We start from the raw sequence: 18878 nt of genomic DNA on the forward strand, positions 1-18878 counted from the left end.
TGAAATGACCCTTACCAAGAGCACAGGTGGAGCCACAGGCGTGTTGAGCTAGAGGGGCTGGCGAGATGCACGACCACTTTACCCACGGATTTGGACACAGATGGCCCTAGCACTTCCAAAAGAAGACAGCAGAATCCTATTTTGGGGTTGGGAGGGAAGGAACCGTGAAGCTGACAGGCAAGAAGCCAAGCCCTGCAGAGCTCTCCTAAGGGCCTGCGGGTGTCTGGGGCGGGGGAAGAAGGACGTGGTCTCTGGAAGAAGCGCTAGCAAGCGCAGGGACGGAAGCGCGGCAGAAACCCAGGCCCGACTCACGGGGCGAGGAGAGCTTCTGCGGGCGGGGTCATGGGGCACAGGCACCTCTGACCCGAGTCCTGGGGGAGCGACGGTGGATCCTCTTGCCTGGAGGGGACAGGTCCAGAGGCTTGGAGGACGAACCCAGCAGGAGGCAGCTGCAAGGAACAGAGAATGCGGAAGCTGGAAATGAGCCTGAGATGACATGCGCCATTGCCGATGCCACAGTGAAAGAGCGGAAGAGGACCCCGCCGAGGACAGGCTGCACATGCACCGCTGGGAGCCCTCAGCACGCCAGTCATCTTCAGTTTGCGTTTGCCGTCAGCAAGGGCAAACGCAGCTGTGTGGGCAGCGGGTTTCTCAGGCCGGGCTGAGATGACCGCGCACGAGCCGGCCTTGGCCTTGGGGAGGCGAGTCCGCTCACTCCTGTAACCGCGGCGCCATCGCCTGGGTGGGCCCACGTGGCCACCTTTCCCACGGCTCGCCGCCACCGCTGTCCAGAGCCACACGCGAGTGCCCGCCGCGTCCCGACAGTAAAGAGCAGGTGTCACCTGCCGACCGCTCGCCTTTTCCTGCCGTGTCCGCAGCCTGCGCCGGAGCTCGCGCCGGCCACAGAGCCCCCGCCCCACACCGTCCAGGGATTGTTCTTTGCTTTTCTCTCAGATCTGGTTTTCCTGAGAGCAATTGCCCTGTCACGTATCTCCTGGTGCCCTTGGGCCTCAGCGCGCCCCTTCCGCGGGAATGTGTCCAGACACCGGCGCTCGGCGCCCAGGCCGCGTTGCATTATTGACCTTGCGCTTGCCTCTCAGCTAAAGGGATGATGTGAAAAAAAAAGATTAAATGGCTTGCCGAATTTCAGCACCAGTGTTGCCCACTCTGCCAATCTCTCAATCTGAAAACTGAGACGAAAAAGGAAATGAAGCTACTTTGGCATACTTTTTAATGGGATTCAAAGCTAAATTCTAGTCACTTTGCACTTTGCTAAGCATAGATGAGCAATTCATTTGCTAAAGAACTCTACAAGCCCACAGTCTGTGTTATGTAAACTACCTTCCTCCCCTACCAAGGCAAACACTTGGTCTCTCCAAACACCTGTGATTTCCAAAGCCTGCTGGCCATCATTTGGTGAGTTCAGCTGCTCAGAGTCTGAAATTCCTCTGGGTCAGACCCACAGAGCAACCAGGCAGCCTCTCAGTGGAGGCCACAGCCTAGCAAGCCCTGGCCACATCCAGGCCATGGTATCAAACAAGGTTCCCAAAACTCTGAATCAGCTTCCAACATTGAACATCAAGAACCTGACATAAAATCCGAATTCCTGGCTTCGCCTGGAGTTTCAGAGCTGTGTTACTGCTGGGCCCACACTCCTGCATCGGTGTCGAATCTCTGGGCTGGGAAGTGTGTCTCTAGTTTGGAGGTCTTCGCCTGCCCACTGGCTCACTCATGGGGGCTGCCGGGGCCTTTTGGCCTAGGATTTGTGATCCTGCTTTTGGGTTTCATTTATGCTGGGCCGTTTTCTCCTTCTAGCTATAACCTTCCTGGTCTGAGGCTGACACTCCCCCAAATGAGAAGGTGCAAAATGTGACTTGAGAGTGATGGCAAATGCCTGAATAGCACCTGCCATGTGCCACGTGCTGGACTATTAACTCGTTTCATTCCCACAGCAATCTAGCATGGTAGGGGCTCATTACCCCCATTTTACAGGTGAAAACACTGAAGCTCAGAGATGTTAACTCACTTGTCAGAATTAACTGCCTTCTCTACCCCCGTCTGAGTCACGCTCACACAGCTGAACGTCCCCTGCCCTGAACCAGACATGCTGGCTGTTTTCCTCCGTGACCTCCACACTTTTGGCTACTGGGGCTGCAGCTCTCCAGACACCACCCCGCGGGTCTGTGGGGCCCGGCTCTCTCCTCACACAGTGTGTGCTGCCCACTTTTAGATAGGGGTCCTCCTGTGACTTTGTGGCTGCTATTCTTTGTGGGTGCAAGAAACCAGGAAATCTATTAAACAAGACTTTTGGACTTACCACCCAGAATGCTTAAGAATCACGAGAATAAACAGACAACCTACAGAGTGGGAAAAAAGTTTCCCATACTACACATCAGATAAAGGACTGATAACAAGAATCTATTTAGAACTCAGGAAAATCAGCAAGAAAAAATCAAACAACCCTATCAAAAAGTGGGCAAACGACATGAATAGAAATTTTTCAAAAGAAGATATAAGAATGGCCAACAAACATATGAAAAAATGCTCAACATCCCTAATCATCAGGGAAACGCAAATCAAAACCACAATGAGATACCGCTTAACTCCAGTGAGAACGGCCTTTATCAAAAAGTCCCAAAACAACACATGTTGGCGTGGATGTGGAGAGACAGGAACACTCATACACTGCTGGTGGGACTGCAAACTAGTGCAACCCCTGTGGGAAGCAATATGGAGATACCTTAAAGAGATTCAAGTAGACCTACCATTCGATCCAGCAATCCCATTATTGGGCATCTACCCAAAGGAACAAAAGTCATTCTGTGACAAAGACACCTGTACGTGAATGTTTATAGCAGCACAATTCACAATTGCAAAGATATGGAAACAACCCAAATGCCCATCAATCCACGAATGGATTGTAAACTGTGGTATATGTATACCATGGAGTATTACTCAGCTATAAGAAATAATGGTGATATGACACCTCTTTGGTTCTCCTGGAGAGAGTTGGAACCCATTATATTAAGTGAAGTATCCAAAGAATGGAAAAACAAGCATCACATGTACTCACCAGAAAATTGGTTTCCCTGATCACCACCTAAATGCACATCGGGGAAGGATACCAACTGGATATCAGACTGAGACGGGGGGGGGGGGGGGGGAAGGGGGAGGGGATGGGTGTATGCCTACATGATGAGTGCGTTGCGCACCATCTGGGGAATGGTCATGCTTGAAGGTGCTGACTCGGGGAGGTGGGGGGGTGGGGGGAGGGGACGGAGGTATGACTACATGGTGAGTGCCAGGCGCACTGTCTGGGGAATGGACACACTTGAAGCTCTGACTCAGGGGGATGGGTAGGACATGGGCAATATATATAACCTGAACTTTTGTACCCCCATAATAAGCTGAAATTAAAAAAAAAAAGAATTAGGACTGTCCAATAAAACCAAGTGGAGATGGAAGGGCATACTAAAGTGTGGATGAGAATTTCTATTATTTCTCCTGCGTTGGGGAGTATCTAAATTTGCTGTCTGAAGTCAGAGCCTTAAAGGATCACCAGCTGCAATCTGGTAGTAAGTGGTGTTAGCACTTTTCCTTGTCATTACAGATAAATTTGCAATTGAAGGAAGGTGAAGAAACACTTCTCAGAAGAGCACAATGTCTGATGTGGATTGCCAGGACAGGAAGTGCACACAGACTCTGAAAACCTCACCCAGCCAAGCTGAGTAAAATCCAGACTCAAGGACATTGCATGGTCAGTGGTCTCCCGTGTTCACTGAGTGCCTGCTACGTGCCACAGACATCCCAGGCAGGTTCCACGGCTGCCATTCATCTGCTGACATCCCTTTGAGGGCCACGAGGTGCAAGCCCCACACTAAACTCTGGGGATGCAGTCCCTGTCCTTATGGAGCTGAGGTTTTAGCAGAAGACTCAGACTTTGAACAACCAATGACACAACCAGTTAATCACAATTACAAGTGCTGCAAAAAGAAAACATAGTGTGCTGCCCAGACGAGGTGCTCCCAAGCAGTCTGGGAAGTGGAGAAAGGCCTCGCTGGCTAGAAGTCTGAGCTGAAACCCGCGGGAGTCGGGCAGTAGCTGAGGGCCTTCTCGTTCCTTCCAGGCAAAGGGAAGAGGAGGTGCCAGGCGCCCAAGGAGGAGCAGCCATGGACCTGAAGAAGGCGCCAGCACCCAGGAGCAGAGGCAGCAGAGGAGAGAGGCCCGGGGTAGGCCAGTGACCTCGGCAAGCGTCATGCCAGGCGGGGCTGCTGAGCCAGGTTCAGAAACTTTGGGATTTATCTTAAAAGCACTGGGAAGCCATTAGAATTTTTAGCAGGATGGCGATAGGGTCAAATTAGCATTCATAAAGGTCAGTGTGCCCATGTGTGCGACAGGGGCAGAAGTGTGGCGGGGGCAGGTGGAGGAAGCTGGTTGCGGGGCCAGGGGCAGGTGGACAGCAGGCTTCAGCAGCCACCGCCAACCCCGTGCCACGTCAGGCTTTGCCGGGAGGCTGGCCTGTGTGCGTCGATGGCAGCATCCCGGCCCCTGTCCCTGCACGCCAGGGGCTCCCTGCCCTAGTCGTGGCAAACAAAAATGTGTCCAGACATTGAGAAATGTCTGCGGGGGCCACCGGTTTAGACTAAAGTGATGACAAGATATGTGGAAAGATTCAAAGTATATCTTGGAGCTGGAATAGAAAAAAATTGGTGATGGATTTCAAAAGGGCTGGAGAGCTTGTGGGGCCGGGGTGGCCTGGAGCATGGCAGGACCCCATCGCTAGAGAACGTGGAAGGCAGACCGGAGTGAAGGAAAGACAATAAGCTCCATTTTAGGTGTGTGCAGTTTGAAGGCCTCCAAGAAATACAAAGAAAAGCAAGACGGCCCCTGCCCGTCAGGAGGGCAGAGCTCGGGAAGAGGCTGGTGAGCGCCGTGCCGCGAGTGCCGGCCAGGCCGCGTCATGCTCACACGAGTGGACACGCACAGACGCTGGGCCACACTGGCCAGGAAGCTCAAGAGATTTATCGAAGAAAAGCTCAGATGGACTTTTAAGGCTGAGTCAAGATAACTGGGTAAACATAAACGAGGAAAGAGCAAAGCAGATGTAAGAAATCTGCGTGGTCTGAATTCAGAAAACAGGCGGCATCTGGAGCAAGGACCCGGCTAAGCGTGACAGCGCAGACAGCGAGTTGGAGAGACCTCTCGGGCGAGAGGACACCGGCTGCAGGGAGGAAGGAGGGACGGCTCCGAGATGACATCTGGCCACAGCAGCAGGTGACACAAAGCCAGGACCCAGCCCACATTTTATGAAAACATTCGTTCAGCAAATATGGTACCATTTGCTGAAGTAGAGAATTCAGGGCAAGAACTAGATTTGGCAGGAAGAGAACACTAACTGGAGGTTAGGACAGGGGAGCCGGGGAGCAGGTAGAAGCATCCTCCAGCCGGCTGACCCTGGGTCCCTGGGACGATTGTTTGTAAGGGAGGACGTCTGACCTTGCCACGGTCCTCTGAACGCTCTTCCTCTGTCATCCTCTAAGCTCTGTGTTCCATGCTCATCTTTCTACTACATTCCAAGTATGTTCCACTCCACCCTAGCATGCTCCTGACTGCAGTGTCACTTTTCCTTCAAGCAGGACTTGAGGTCTCCTGAGTAACCAGCCAAGCTGCAGACAGGTTGAAGGTCTGACCCTGGAGAGGACGGCGGGCACCCCTGGGTGCAGGGCTGGGCACGCCTCTGTGTTTCTGCAGCTGAGCAGTTTGAGCAGCTTCCCAACCTGGTGCCACACGACAGCACCACACCCACGAGGTATTATTCCAGCTGAGCCTCACACGCCACACCATCAAAGGTGCCCCACTCAGCCCTCCCCGGAGTGCTGCTTTTTCTCTTCTGCTCATGTGCAGTGCAGGTGTCAGGGCAGCAGTGGCAGGGTCCACAGTGCCCACGCTGATCCGAAGCTCCCAGGAACCCACACGTCGCAGACATTGCTCACTGTGTTTCCAGGGACCAAATTGGTAAAATGGTGTGAGCTGATCACGTGTGTGAAATGGAAACAAAAGAGGTCAATTTGAAAACTTATAAAACTTCTGAGAAAATGCAACTTGCTCTCCCCATCATTAACCACAAGTATACCCCATTCCAGAGGGCAGGGACCAGAAAAGCAGGGCTGGCCGCCCCACGAGCAGTGGATGTGGGCAGCGTGGGCAGCACCACGCCCGCCCTCACCCGCTGCGGAGCCCATGGCCAGACCTGGCCGCGCGGGCTTCACAGGACGTCATCTGTGCCCAGTCTTAGAAAAGTCTGAACAAGCGCGGAAACCGCTTGCCTGGCCCTGCAACGGCCCAGAGCTCTCACAGGCCGCTATCGCATAAGTAACTTTGTTACAACAGTGACAGATGACAAGCGGGTGTAAACAGGATCTTTCTTTTTATAGTAGAGAAGCAGACAGGCCAAAGAGTGGTAGTGTGATGACTGATAAATGCTTTTCATTTTTATTTTCAAATAAGCATTATCAAAAGGTTTAAACACAAGCAAAGTAGAGAGAATAGTATAGCGAACCCTCACGTACCCACCACTCGACTGCGAGTGTTATCAGCTCGTGGCCAGCTTCGCTTCACTGCCCACTGTCCTCTCTTCCGTCATTTTAAAGCAGACCCCAATCAGCACAGCACTTCATCCAGAGATGGTTTAGTAAGAGCTCTGAAAGACAAAGACTTTTTAAAAACATAGTCATGTTACCAATTTCATATCTAAGGGGGAATTAATTTCCTCGGTAGCATCAAACATACAGTCTTTAAATGCCCAGTATTGGGTAAATAACTGGGTAAAGTTAAATGTCATAAATATTTTTTAGTTTGTTTGAATTACAGTCCAAATAAGGTCTACACTTTCCTATGGTTGATATGGCTTTTAAATCTATGCAGTCCATCCCTGTTATTTTTTTCTTGCCATTTACTTATTGAAGAAATCAAGTCTTTCATCCTGTCAAGTTCACCATGGTATGGATTTGTCTGGTTGAATCCCTGAGGTTTCATATATATATTTCTCTGTCTTCTGTTATTTCCTGCAAATTGGTAATTAGAGGCTTGATTCACTTTTTTTCAAGATTTCTTCATAGGTAGTGCTGTTGGAAGAAGTACGTAAGGTGTGGTTCTCTCTCTCTCTCTCTCTCCATATATATATATAATATATATATATATATATATACCCACAAGTGTATATATATTTGTGTGTGTGTGTGTATAGTTATCTGCCATTAATATTCAAAGCCTAGATATTTTAATTTACTACTGGTCATGAAAAGTTAATATTCTAATTAGTCTTTCCTTCTTCATCCATCAGCTGAAGTCCATCCACAGAAAAAAAACCCCTCTCCTGCTCCCCGGTCATGTCGGTGCGGTGCACTGAGAAAAGGGGGTCTCAGTTGTGCCCCACTTTGTCATGTGCCACTTACAGACTGGTGTGTTGATTCACTAGCTCTCTCCAACAGCAATTAAGTTTCTTTTTCAGTGTGCCATTAAGATCATCATTTTGAACATATTTAATAGATCAAGGAGACAAAATTAGAAGAATATAGAAGATTTTAAACAAAATTAACAAACTTGCATTAATAATTGAAGAAAACAGTTTTTTAATTAAAAGAAAATTCACATACCAAAAAATTCACCCTTTTAAAAGTATACAATTAGGTGGTTTTTGTATAGTCACAACTGTACAACCAACATCCACTGAGACTGGCTCCAGACCCTGTGGAGAACCCTCCAGAACGTTTTATAACCCCCAAAAGAAACCCACACCCATTAACAGTCATTCTCTATTCCTGTCTCCCCCAGCGCCTGGCAACTACTAATCTACTTTCTGTTTCTATGGATTTGCCTGAAAATACATCCTTTATAACCACATTTGTAACATTTAATTTAACATTTAAATCAAATTTCTTTCAATGTAAGAAAATGTAAAGTCAAAAGGCAAATCTCAACAACTCTCAAAGGATTAGTATCATAGTGACCACATTCTTTGACCACAATGCAAATAAATTGAAAATAAATAACAAGTAAAATTGTAACATGAAATAATATGACAAACAATATCATGTAATTGGAAGATTAATGACACACTTATTTGACTCATGGATTAGAGTCCATGGATCATAATGCCAATATTTGTACTATGCAGGAAACTTCTTCCTTTTTAACTATTTAAGGCTAAATTTTAAAATATTAGATGTCAACTTAAAGGTATGCAAGAGTATTTCAAAGCCCTTTAATGGCAGCATGACAGAGAGAGAGGAAGGGGGGAAGAAGGAGCCCCTGAGAAGGCCTCCCCTGGGGCTGGAGCCAGGCTCAGCACGATGGGCGCTCACCTGGGGCTGGGCCAGCAGGGAGAGGTGACGCGACAGGGCCAGAGATTCAGGACAGACTTGCTCTGACTGCCGGCACCGTCCTTTTGGGATAAGAGCTGTTCTGCTGGAAGTAAGAACACAGGTGATCCCACCAGCTCCTTGCTTCCAATCCCCTCAGGTGCGACATCCACCTGCAGGTCCTTCCAGTGACATCCATGCCATTGTCACTCAATTCTTCACAAGATGAATGATGTATAAGAATCTCTCCCAAAAGTTGAATGACTTCCAGTGGTCCTGAGTTTCTAATTTTATGTCAGTTTGTTACACCAGAGTTTCCTTAGAGATGCCGTGAACTTGCATCTCACTTTGCGTTTCCAGCAGCCCTGGCATTTGCACCTTGTGGGCACCTATAGCAACATCAGCTGAATGCATTTTGTCACCCAAATGGATCAAAACTGTTAAGCAGAATGTACCATTTTCTGCTGTTATTGGCAAAAAGCATGACCACAGTCATGGAATAAACAGGTTGGCTGGCACCTGGCCAGCCTAGGAAACCACACTTGGCCCTTGCTGGCCCCTGGGATACATCTGACTCTACCCTATTAGCTAATGTGATCACTGTACTCTTCAGAATGCTAAAATATGAGATATTTCTGAGGGAAAATGGGGCCACCATGACTCAGCCTATGAGCAGTAGCTGCATAGGACTCCAGTCAGATTGCACAGCACGGAAACTGCTGGAGTGCCTGGCGTTGCAGTTTTGCTGAGGACAGGGGTCTTGTCAGAACAGGTGGGCTGCCCTCCACGGGCCCTGCGGGGCAGCAGTGACCCAGCACCCACAGCACGAAGCAGCAACTTCCAGAGACCCGTAATCAGCAGACAGCCGAGACTGCTAGAACACTCTGCAGGCAACAAGAATAGTTTGTGGGTCATATGCCTACAAACCCAGTTCCTTCTGCTCTCAATATACCGGAAAACAGAATCACAGGAGGAGGGAGACCTGGGGTTCCAATAATTATCGGTTTCATTATCTCCTAAGAAGAGGAAGATTTATTCCTTTTTTGGTGACCAAAAAAAAAAAAAAAAAGTTAAATATGAAAACCCAAGTTGTTTGAAAATTTAATGTAAAACAGCAGTTAGTGAGTTTTCCTTCATCTAAAACTGTACTGCTAAAACGAGCGTCAGTTGGTCATCACCGAAGCCACGCTGGGAGGGCTCACAGATGGACAGCTACAGAGCCATTGGCTAAAGGCCAACAGGACATCTGTTCTGGGGCTGCCAGTGGTTTAAGCCAAGAGAGTCAGACCTGAGAATAAAACATTTCCAAATATCATTTTCCTCTGGACCTCATTTACAAAGCATCATCAAAGCTGAGTGAAGGGGAATTTTTCCAACATAAACAACCTGGATTGGGGTAAGGTCATGCTGTTTTAACCATGCAGTTCATACAGAGAATTCCTGGCCCCCCAGATCAGGGAGAATGTCCCTTGGTGATAATTTTCATTATTTTATGCTAACTCTGATACATAACATTTCAACGTAAGTTTGAAAGAAGACATTTGCTGGAGCAAACTGACCCAGCAAGTGCACGTCCTCCAGCTCCCCGGGGCTCCGCGGCAGGCAGCTCTCCAAGGAGGACGGCGCCTCCACGAAGGCAGTTCCCCGTCGTCACGGTCGCCTGCGTTTTGCTCTCCCGCCGTCTCTCTGCAGGGTAACACGCACAGAGGCACCTACACAGCAAAGCTGTCCTGTGACGGGTATGCAGACTTCAGGTTAAAATCATTGACACAGTTTATATAAATTCCAAATACACCTTTTCTTAATCAAGTCAGGTTCTAAACAATAATTGTATAAATTTCCCAATTGAGGCCCATGTGCTTTTTTTAATAAGGTAGCAGTTGTTTTTAAAAATATAAAATGCTTATTATCAAAAGTTTAAGAATTAAAAAATACAAATCAACCACAATCCTAGAATGATGCCTAATATATTAAAACACTGTACATACACATAAATGCACACAGACAAGCACGCACACACACATTGAAATCTTGACATTTGTGGTGCACACATTTGTAATTTCAGCTATTCCTCTGTAACTCCAATTTGCACCTCCACAAGGTACAAATTTCAATCCGGTGTGTGGAGAACATCACGAAGCTAGTGGGCTATCCCAGGAAGTCCTGCCGCAATCGCCCAGGCCTCTGGGTGTCCCAGACAACACACAAGCGTGTCCAAATCCAATCCCTGTGGGTAGGTTTGTTTGAAAACCCTGCTGCTGGTAACAGCTACCCATTCTCACTGCGCCTGCAAAGGAAGGGGTGGGCTTAGCACACAGGCAATCTCAAGCACGTGGGTGGGCAGCAAGGGAACGCAGAAGGCATGGGGAACAGAATGGAAATCGGAAGCAGAAGCCAGAGTGACTCCTGCCCTCCCCTCGGATCTCCTAGCTCTGTTTGCTTCTATCTGCGCCTCCCATCACAGTGTTTTCTGCATCCTCCTCTCTCAAATGCCGAAATATGGCCATTTCAGCTCCCAAGGACAAATGAATCTTAGTCCTATTTCCCCAGAGAAACTGAATTTCTCAGTCTCAATTTTAACATCACTGGAGTGCAGATTAGCACAGCTCACGTTGACTGCCAGGCCAAGGCTTTCAAGGACTGTCTTTGAGTCCAAAATGCACCCTGATCTTTCAGCAGGTCCTGACTTTTCTCAGACAGGGCTGTGGACATCGCTGGTACACAGGCCCCCAGACCACCAGAATCTGGCACTTTCTCTTAATGGAAGTGCAGCCCTTCCTTTGTCACCATAAAATAGATGCAATTTTATTTCTAGTATTTTCTACCTGTTTCCTACCTGGAGTTAACAATCTTAACACTTTAAAAAAATGTTTAAATAAATTTTAACACATTTCCTCATCACAGTCTTAACCAGTTCCTTGCCACACTCTTTGTCTATGTTAAGCAGAGTTCGACTCAGCACAACATGATACACCTTTTCCTCCACACCCTGCACCTACCTGTCTATTCATGGTGTCCCACTTTACACTCCGCAACACTGGACGAGCCGCATCTCCATGTGTGCTGCTCTTGGCTTAACGCACACTTTCAATGGTAGAAATCGTAGGATGGCATGGAGTTTAGAAAAGGGAGAATTTACGTCAGCTTCTGCATAGATACAGGGTGTTTAAACCCTGCTATTTTCCAGTCTGGTGGATTTTTTTACTCTGATTATGAACACATTTTATTGAAAATTATATAACTATTGATAAATTTTAGTTCATAAATTATTTATCAAAGCAAAATCCATTGAGTTATTTATATTCATTAATAATTTATTTAACACATAAAGTGTTTCCATCTGTTTTTATTTTATTTCACTGAAATTATATTCTTTGGGATGGATTATTTTGAATAGCACACGTGTTTTCTTTCTCTGAGTCACATGTCATCTGCTCCAGTGTCTTGCTCTGCCAGGAGGGAGGCACAGCTGGGGGCCACGAGTCAGGCCACGACAGGACACTCTTAGCCATGCCACTGGGAGTTTATCCTTCTCACCTTAAGAGATTGATAATGTAGCTTTTGTTAAACATTATTTTTTAAAAACTAAAGTTATGCATTGGTGGTTTCTAAACTTTGACATGTAAAAGTGATTGTCTGAGTCTGCTCTGTGTTACAGAATGCCGCAGACTGGGTGATTCGTAATGAACAGAAACGTATTTGATTTGTGGTTCTGGAGTCTGGGAGCCCAAGGGCGCAGCACCAGCATGTGGAGAGGCGTCCGGGCTGCACCGTCCCACAGCACAGAGCGGAAGAGCAAGTCAAAGTCACTTTTACGACAAACCACCCCTCACAGTGATGAGACCATTCCTTCAATAGCACTAATCCATTCGTGAGGGCAAATCCCTCGTGGGCTAATCATCTTTGCAAAGTCCCACCCTCTCAACACTGTTTCTCTGGGGATTCAGTTTCCAACACATGAACTTTGGGGTGCACATTCAAACCACAGAAGTGATGGAAACTCTGCTCTCATCGTCTTAGATGTCACCAGAATCTCTGGGCTTTTCTTTTCTAGTCGAAGAAAGTATAATTAAATACATGAGAAAAATCTCAAGCTTCATTGTTTCAAACTTCATTTGGATTTGACCATTGGCTCTTAATTCAGGGAGCTATCCTTTTATCAAATCACTGTCATTAGGGAATCCATGGTTAAACTATTAAATAAATCCAGTCTTTGTTGTCATTGATGGTGGCTTTTTGACTGTGGGAGTTTTGGCCAATTTAGGATCCCTACATAAAGAGACATCCAGTGGTGCAAATGTCATGTCACTGCAACTGAGGTGGCTTGTCATTTCTTCTTTTTCTGAAATAACCATTTTTTCTTAAAGAAGCAGGAAATGAAATTTCTTTTTCAACACGATTTATGTAAATTAGGATGTTTTCTGATAAAAGCAGCTTCTCTCTGTTTTTTACTCTGGTCCTCTTAGGTGTTTGCACAGATATATTACCTTAGGTATCTAAATAAATGTGCTGTGTACAGTAGAGAAAGAAAAAACGCCCTATTTTTGAGGACATTATTTCCATTACTGCTTGGCTGACAAGACACTAACACTGCACAGGGAGGCTCAATTCCTCCTCCACGAGAAAGCAAGCTGGCTTGCTGGGCAGCAGCTTCTGCAGAAAGCACAGAGCAGCAGTGACGGAAGCAAGTCCTCTGGTGTCAACAGCTCCCATGGACACCCTGACCATCCTTTCCTTTTGAAGCAGAAAAAGGCCCGTCCATGACAGCCTTGCACACAAAGAAGAATCATGATTTGAGGAATTTGTTTCCTTAGATGGGCAAGTGATACCAAATTTCTTTCTAGTATAACAGTGGTGCCATCAATGCAAATTAATCCGTTTGTATGAGATGTTACCTTATGCTTTAGAGGTCTCCTGAGATGAAACCATTGCTTTCATTCAGGGTTATGCCAGTAGTTCACAGTCAACTGGGATTTTTGAAGAGACTTTTCATAGGGATGGGACTGAGGTCTGGTCTCCAACTCCTGGCTTCAAGTGATCCTCCTGTCTCAGCCTCCCAAAGTGTTGGGATTACAGGCGTGAGCCACTGTGCCGAGACTTTTAAATGAAGGAAATACTTACATAGATTAAGCAGGATCAAGGGAAAAACGGGGTATGCTGAGGCATCCGGAGACCAACACCAGTGGGAAGCTCTATCATCCCAAGGCTTGTCATGGCAAGAGTGTTACCAGGGCCTGGTGACGGCTAGAGTTCTGGAAGAATCTACTCATGGAGTGGCACATTCCTTGCCAGAACCATGCCAAAGTGGGGAAAACGAAGGAAAAATACATACCCTGACTTCTCTCTCCTCCCTTCTCTGACCCTCTGTCAATCAGCTTCTCCCACTGGTCAAGCCCTCAGGAAACTCGAAGGCAAGAAAGCTCGAGGGACAGCGCCCCCGGGGTCGGCACCCTGAGGCACAGAGCACAGAGGAGAGTATGGAGGCAGGATTGAGGGCATGGGCTGGGCAGGAACCGAGTCTCACCAGCACAGATGCCGTCCCTTCCACCAGGATGATACAGAGCACCCGGATCATCCCAGATTATTGACGAAGAGCCCATTAGTTTGCAGTCTCCTCTAGTCACTGTCGATCTGCCCATTGTGCAAGCCCTTAAGGATCCTAGAGGGTGGGTGTTTCCTCTGCCTCATCCTGTGCAGTGGTGATCGTGCCCATGGGGGCTCCTTGGCGGAGCTCCCTTCCCTTCTCCCCACGCTCGCCTGGGAAGTTCCCCTCGGAGCTCCTGCCCACACTCCAGGAACAGAAGGTGTAGAAGAGTCACCCTGCTATTTGAAGGTCTTCAAATATTAAAATAAAACTACCTAATCCTTGTCAGTTATTTTGAGGATAAACTTTTAATAAAATTGATCATGATAAAGTTTATTTACCACATGCTGTGGTTTGAATGTGTCCTCCAAAAGTTCATGTTCTGGAAACTTAATGGCCATTGGAACAGCAGTAAGAGGTGATGGGCCATGAAGGCTCTGCCGTCATGAATGGACTAGCCCTGCTGCCATGGGAGTGGACTCCTGATAAAAGTGTAAGTTCAGCCCCCATTTCTCTCTGTCTCACCGTGTGCTGTCCTTCCACCCTGGGGTGGCCGTCACCAGGTGCCAGTGCCATGCTTTTGGCCTTCCCAGCCTCCAAACCGTGAGACAAGTAAACTCCTGTTCTTTGTAAATTCCCAGTCTGTAGTATTCTCTCACAGCAGCAGAAAACTGAGACACCGCATTTTAAAAGAAAGTCATTCTTCGTGAGAGGATCTAGAAATTCAGAGTTTTATCTTTGGCTACTTATTTCTACAAAGTCAAGACTTGCAGATTTTAACACAATTTTTTTCATCAGTTGTGGAAAATCCCTAACACACTTTTTCTGTGTGCAGTTTTAATTGTTACCAGTATTTTGGTTTGTTTGTTTCTACTGGTGATATTAATTACAATTTGGATTTAAGATTGATACTTTGTATTCATTTCTTTAATAATACATGAGAAACTGTATACAGTTTTGCCCAGGAATTCCAGGATGGCAGCATTGCTGATTGGTTTAATATTTGCCGATTTAGCTCTTATGTATTCTTCTATTTCCTTTTATGGAAATTATCTAATTATCTATCCAAAAATACAGCCCAGGGAGTCAAAATGCTTAACTTTTTGCTTCATCAAACCTATCTTTTGTTTCATCATCAAACATTTAGCAATCATCTAGAAGTTCTCAAAATTGTTCAACAGCTATTATCTACTTTTATAAATACAGATATAGATGTATATCCTGACTTTTGCTCATAAACACTTTATCATGAGCATTTTCCCAAGCTATGCTTTACTCTGCCAAAATGTGATTTTAGTGGTTGTGTCATATTCCATTTAATGGAAATATTTTTACTTCACAGGCAGTCCCCTATTTTTGGACTCTTAAGTTATATCCAGTTTTCTATACTAACACTTGGAAAATATTCTTATTTGTAACTCTTTGCATATCTAATTATTCCACTATAACTCTTCCTAGAAGTATAATCAGTGGATCAAACGACATGAAATTTTAAAGACTCTAAAATCATCTTTCCAAAAGATTTTCCTCTCAGGAAATAATTTTGCCTCTTCTCAAATACAGAAATGAAGGGGAGAAAAACATCTACAATTCTACATCACAGAATATTACTATAAGATCTGTAGCTTTCAAGATATTTAAGGCTTATGTAACAAAACGTTCACCTAAGCCATTAAAAAAGTAAACATTACATTGAACAGCACTATTCTTTTTATTTTTAAATTAACAGATAATCTTGTATGCATTTATCACATGCAAAATGATATTCTGAAGTATATGTACATTGTGGAATGACTAAATCTATTATAGCTAAGTGACATATAAAAAAGAAGGAAATCCTGTCATTCGTGATGACAGGGATGAACCTGGGGCACATCATGTCGAGTGAGATAAGCCGGGCACAGCCAGACGAACACTGCACGTTCTCACTTGCATGCGGAATCCAAGGAAGTTGATCTCAGGGAAGTGATGAACAGAGTGGTGGGTACCCGGGGCTGGGGTGGCCGCGCGGGGTGGGCTGGGGAGACGGGGAGGAGACAAGGCTCCGTCCGGTGAGGTTGGAGGAGCACATTCCCAAGATCTGCCGCACAACATGGTGATGAGGGTTGACAATATATTGCTTTCTTAAAAAGTGCTAACAGACTGGCTGTGCTCTCACCACAAAAATAATAACTATGCCAGCACAGTTCTCCTAAGGTGACTTTGTTACAGAGTCCCTCTGCCCCTGGACACTGCTGTCTAGGCCTAGCTCTTCCCTGGCCCCCGGTGGACATGAATGCCCTGGAAGGCCTGTGACTTCTCTGTTCATTTACTTGTAATCAAGAGCTTTAGGGTCACTGTGGAAACCAGTCTCCAGGGTATCTGCTTTCAATAAAATCATAAGCTTGTTACCCCAATTAACTCATGTGCTTGAAAACAACTAAAACTCCAGCATAAATTTGTGTCTACAATCCTTAAAAGCTTCTTCGAGATGACGAGAAAGTTGGGTGTCCCCAGGCCAGTGTCTAGGACACGGCAGGAATCCAGGAGATTGATATCACTGTTTCCAGTTTTCACTGCAAGGGTATTTGCCAAACTGGTGACTTTGAGCTTTGTTTGTCACAGCCTAGTGGCTGAGGAGCAGAACCACACGCCAAACAATTGCTGTCGCCATCACAGAAGACAAAGGAAAAAGTCTAAAGCCTGACCAAGGTGGGGATGAAATAAGAGATGCTTTCACCATGAAGCTGGGCCTCCAACGCCTCTGCCCTTGGCGTGGTGACCTGGAAGCGAACTGACCACAGGCACGTGCACGCAGCCAACACTGAGACTGAAGACATTTCAAAGAATTGAAAGAAAACAGACTTTATCATCTGACTGCAATGTAAATAATCAATAAATCAACAGGAAAAAACATAACCCCCAAATCCCACAGGTCTTGAACCACAGTGAAAATTAGAAAATAGTTTTAACTAAATGGTGATGAAAATACTACATACAAAAACTTGCGAAATGCAGCTAAAGCCAGGCTTAAAGAAAAATTGCATACATTTTTAAAAACTAAAGGCTCAAACTTAATGCCTCAGAAGGGCAGGGAGAAAACCATGACAGTATTATGCTGTGAATTAAATATAAAACATTTTCTGTTTTTTATCAGAAGAAATTATGTGATTTATCTGGAAACCATTGCTCTAAATCCTGAGTTTCACAGTAAAATTAAAGGAGAGGTTCTTTAGGAGAATTTGGAAACAAGTGGCTTAGTCCATAACTCGTTCCTGTTCACAGAATCAAAGGCCCAGGAAATATCACCTTAAGGTAACTTTACTCCTAAAAGTTTACTCAAGAAGTGACTAAATATAACACTTTTAGCAACAAAATGTGTACTGATTATGACCAATGCCTACCTTCTCTTGGTGTAAAGCTTTAGTGAGCGATTCGCCTACATTCTAGATGAACAAGTGAATGTTTCTATCATCTGAGAGATGAGAGACATGGTTGTCCCTTTTTAAAATGGCCATGATTTGTAACCCAACGCCAGTGCCCTCCCCTGCCCCACTGTAACTCATTCCACTTCTTCTGCGATGGCCCCCACCTCCAGGTCACCTCTCTCTACTATATTTGAGAAAGAGAAGGTTTGTCTGGACTGCCCCTGAGCTGTCCTCTGGCTGCCGCTTCTCTGGGCAACGTGCTTCTCCAGGTGACACGGTTCTGTCCCCTCCGCCAGAAAAACTGCCATTGCCTCCGCCCCTCAACACAGCGCTGCTCCGTAGCCCACCTGTGGGGCTGCACACGGGGAGCACTGTACCTCCCCTCACTGCCCTCCTCTTTCATTTGTGCTTAATTCCCTCATTCGCTTTGAAACTGTTACCCTGGACCCTCTTTCCTGTTTTATGTTTTCTCCACAGTCCCTATCACCATTTCAAAATACTACACATTTATTTTTTCGGTCTGTATTCTGAAATGGCCTAGGGGCAATGGGCACATCTAGGACCCTGATCTTGGTCTCTAAATGTGACTTCCCCACAAAGGAACCTGGACTCTTTGGTAGAATATCTAGGTTCTAGGCAGATTCTAGTGTGGGACTGTGGAAGTCCAAGGTGAGCCTGGGATGTATTATCTTGTTTTGCCAGGATGCAAGGAAGTGTTCAAAGGTGGATGAGTCAGGTTGAAGCAAGCAGGACTTGCTCTTCTGTATTTACTGCACCTCAGTAGCATTTACGATGGAAAAAGCAACATTGGCTGGAAGAAGCTCCCACTGTTCAAAACTAGGTCAGTTTGTCAAAAAGAAGAACGATAATGGGTCATGACAAGAAAAATTGCATGAATCTATATAACACGCAAAAATAGGAAAAAAGAAAAAAGGTGGAGGAGAGAGAAAGCTCTTCTTTATAGCCAGGGAATAAATTTAGAAAAAATGATAGAATTTCAAGCAAAACCCCAAAAGGATAATTGATTTGTATGAAAATTATCAAATAAAACCATGGAATGAAATGTTATTGGAGGCAAGATATTATACACAAAAATTATCAACCACAGATAACAGATTAATTACTCACTACAATGGGGAAATTACTCACTACAATGGGGAAAACGTTGTTTTTAGAATTGAGGAATCAGCTGCTCCCTTATCCAGGTGACACAATTTGACACCACCAATAGTGGGGAAACCTAACATTTTGGAATTCCTGGTGGGATGCAATAAGATACACATAATAACTTCTATGCAGTCCTCTTACCAGAACTATTAAGCTTGAAACTTTTCATGAGGAAACTATCCAGCAAGTGATGAATAATGTATAAGACAGCTGGCCTGGATTCTTCAAAAATAGTCAACACCATAAAAAACAAGAAACAGCATGGGGAAAGTTCTAGAGTACAAGAAATTAATGGGTCGCTAAGCCAGCCTCAATGTGTGAACTTAATTGGATCTAGGATTTTTTTTTTTAAAAAAAAGC

General features: G+C 45.7%; 1 long non-coding RNA gene across 1 annotated transcript; it reads right to left on the minus strand.

The window, feature by feature from the left end:
- Window positions 1–410: 410 nt before the first annotated feature.
- Window positions 411–9957, minus strand: LOC123647443. Its single transcript, XR_006738232.1, has 3 exons — window positions 9920–9957; window positions 6570–6700; window positions 411–449 (listed from the first exon to the last, which is right to left on the minus strand). It is a non-coding gene; the product is annotated as an uncharacterized LOC123647443 (long non-coding RNA).
- Between the last annotated feature and the right edge of the window lie 8921 nt (window positions 9958–18878).

Source organism: Lemur catta, chromosome 11 (assembly GCF_020740605.2).
Source record: "Lemur catta isolate mLemCat1 chromosome 11, mLemCat1.pri, whole genome shotgun sequence".
NCBI lineage: Eukaryota > Metazoa > Chordata > Mammalia > Primates > Lemuridae > Lemur > Lemur catta.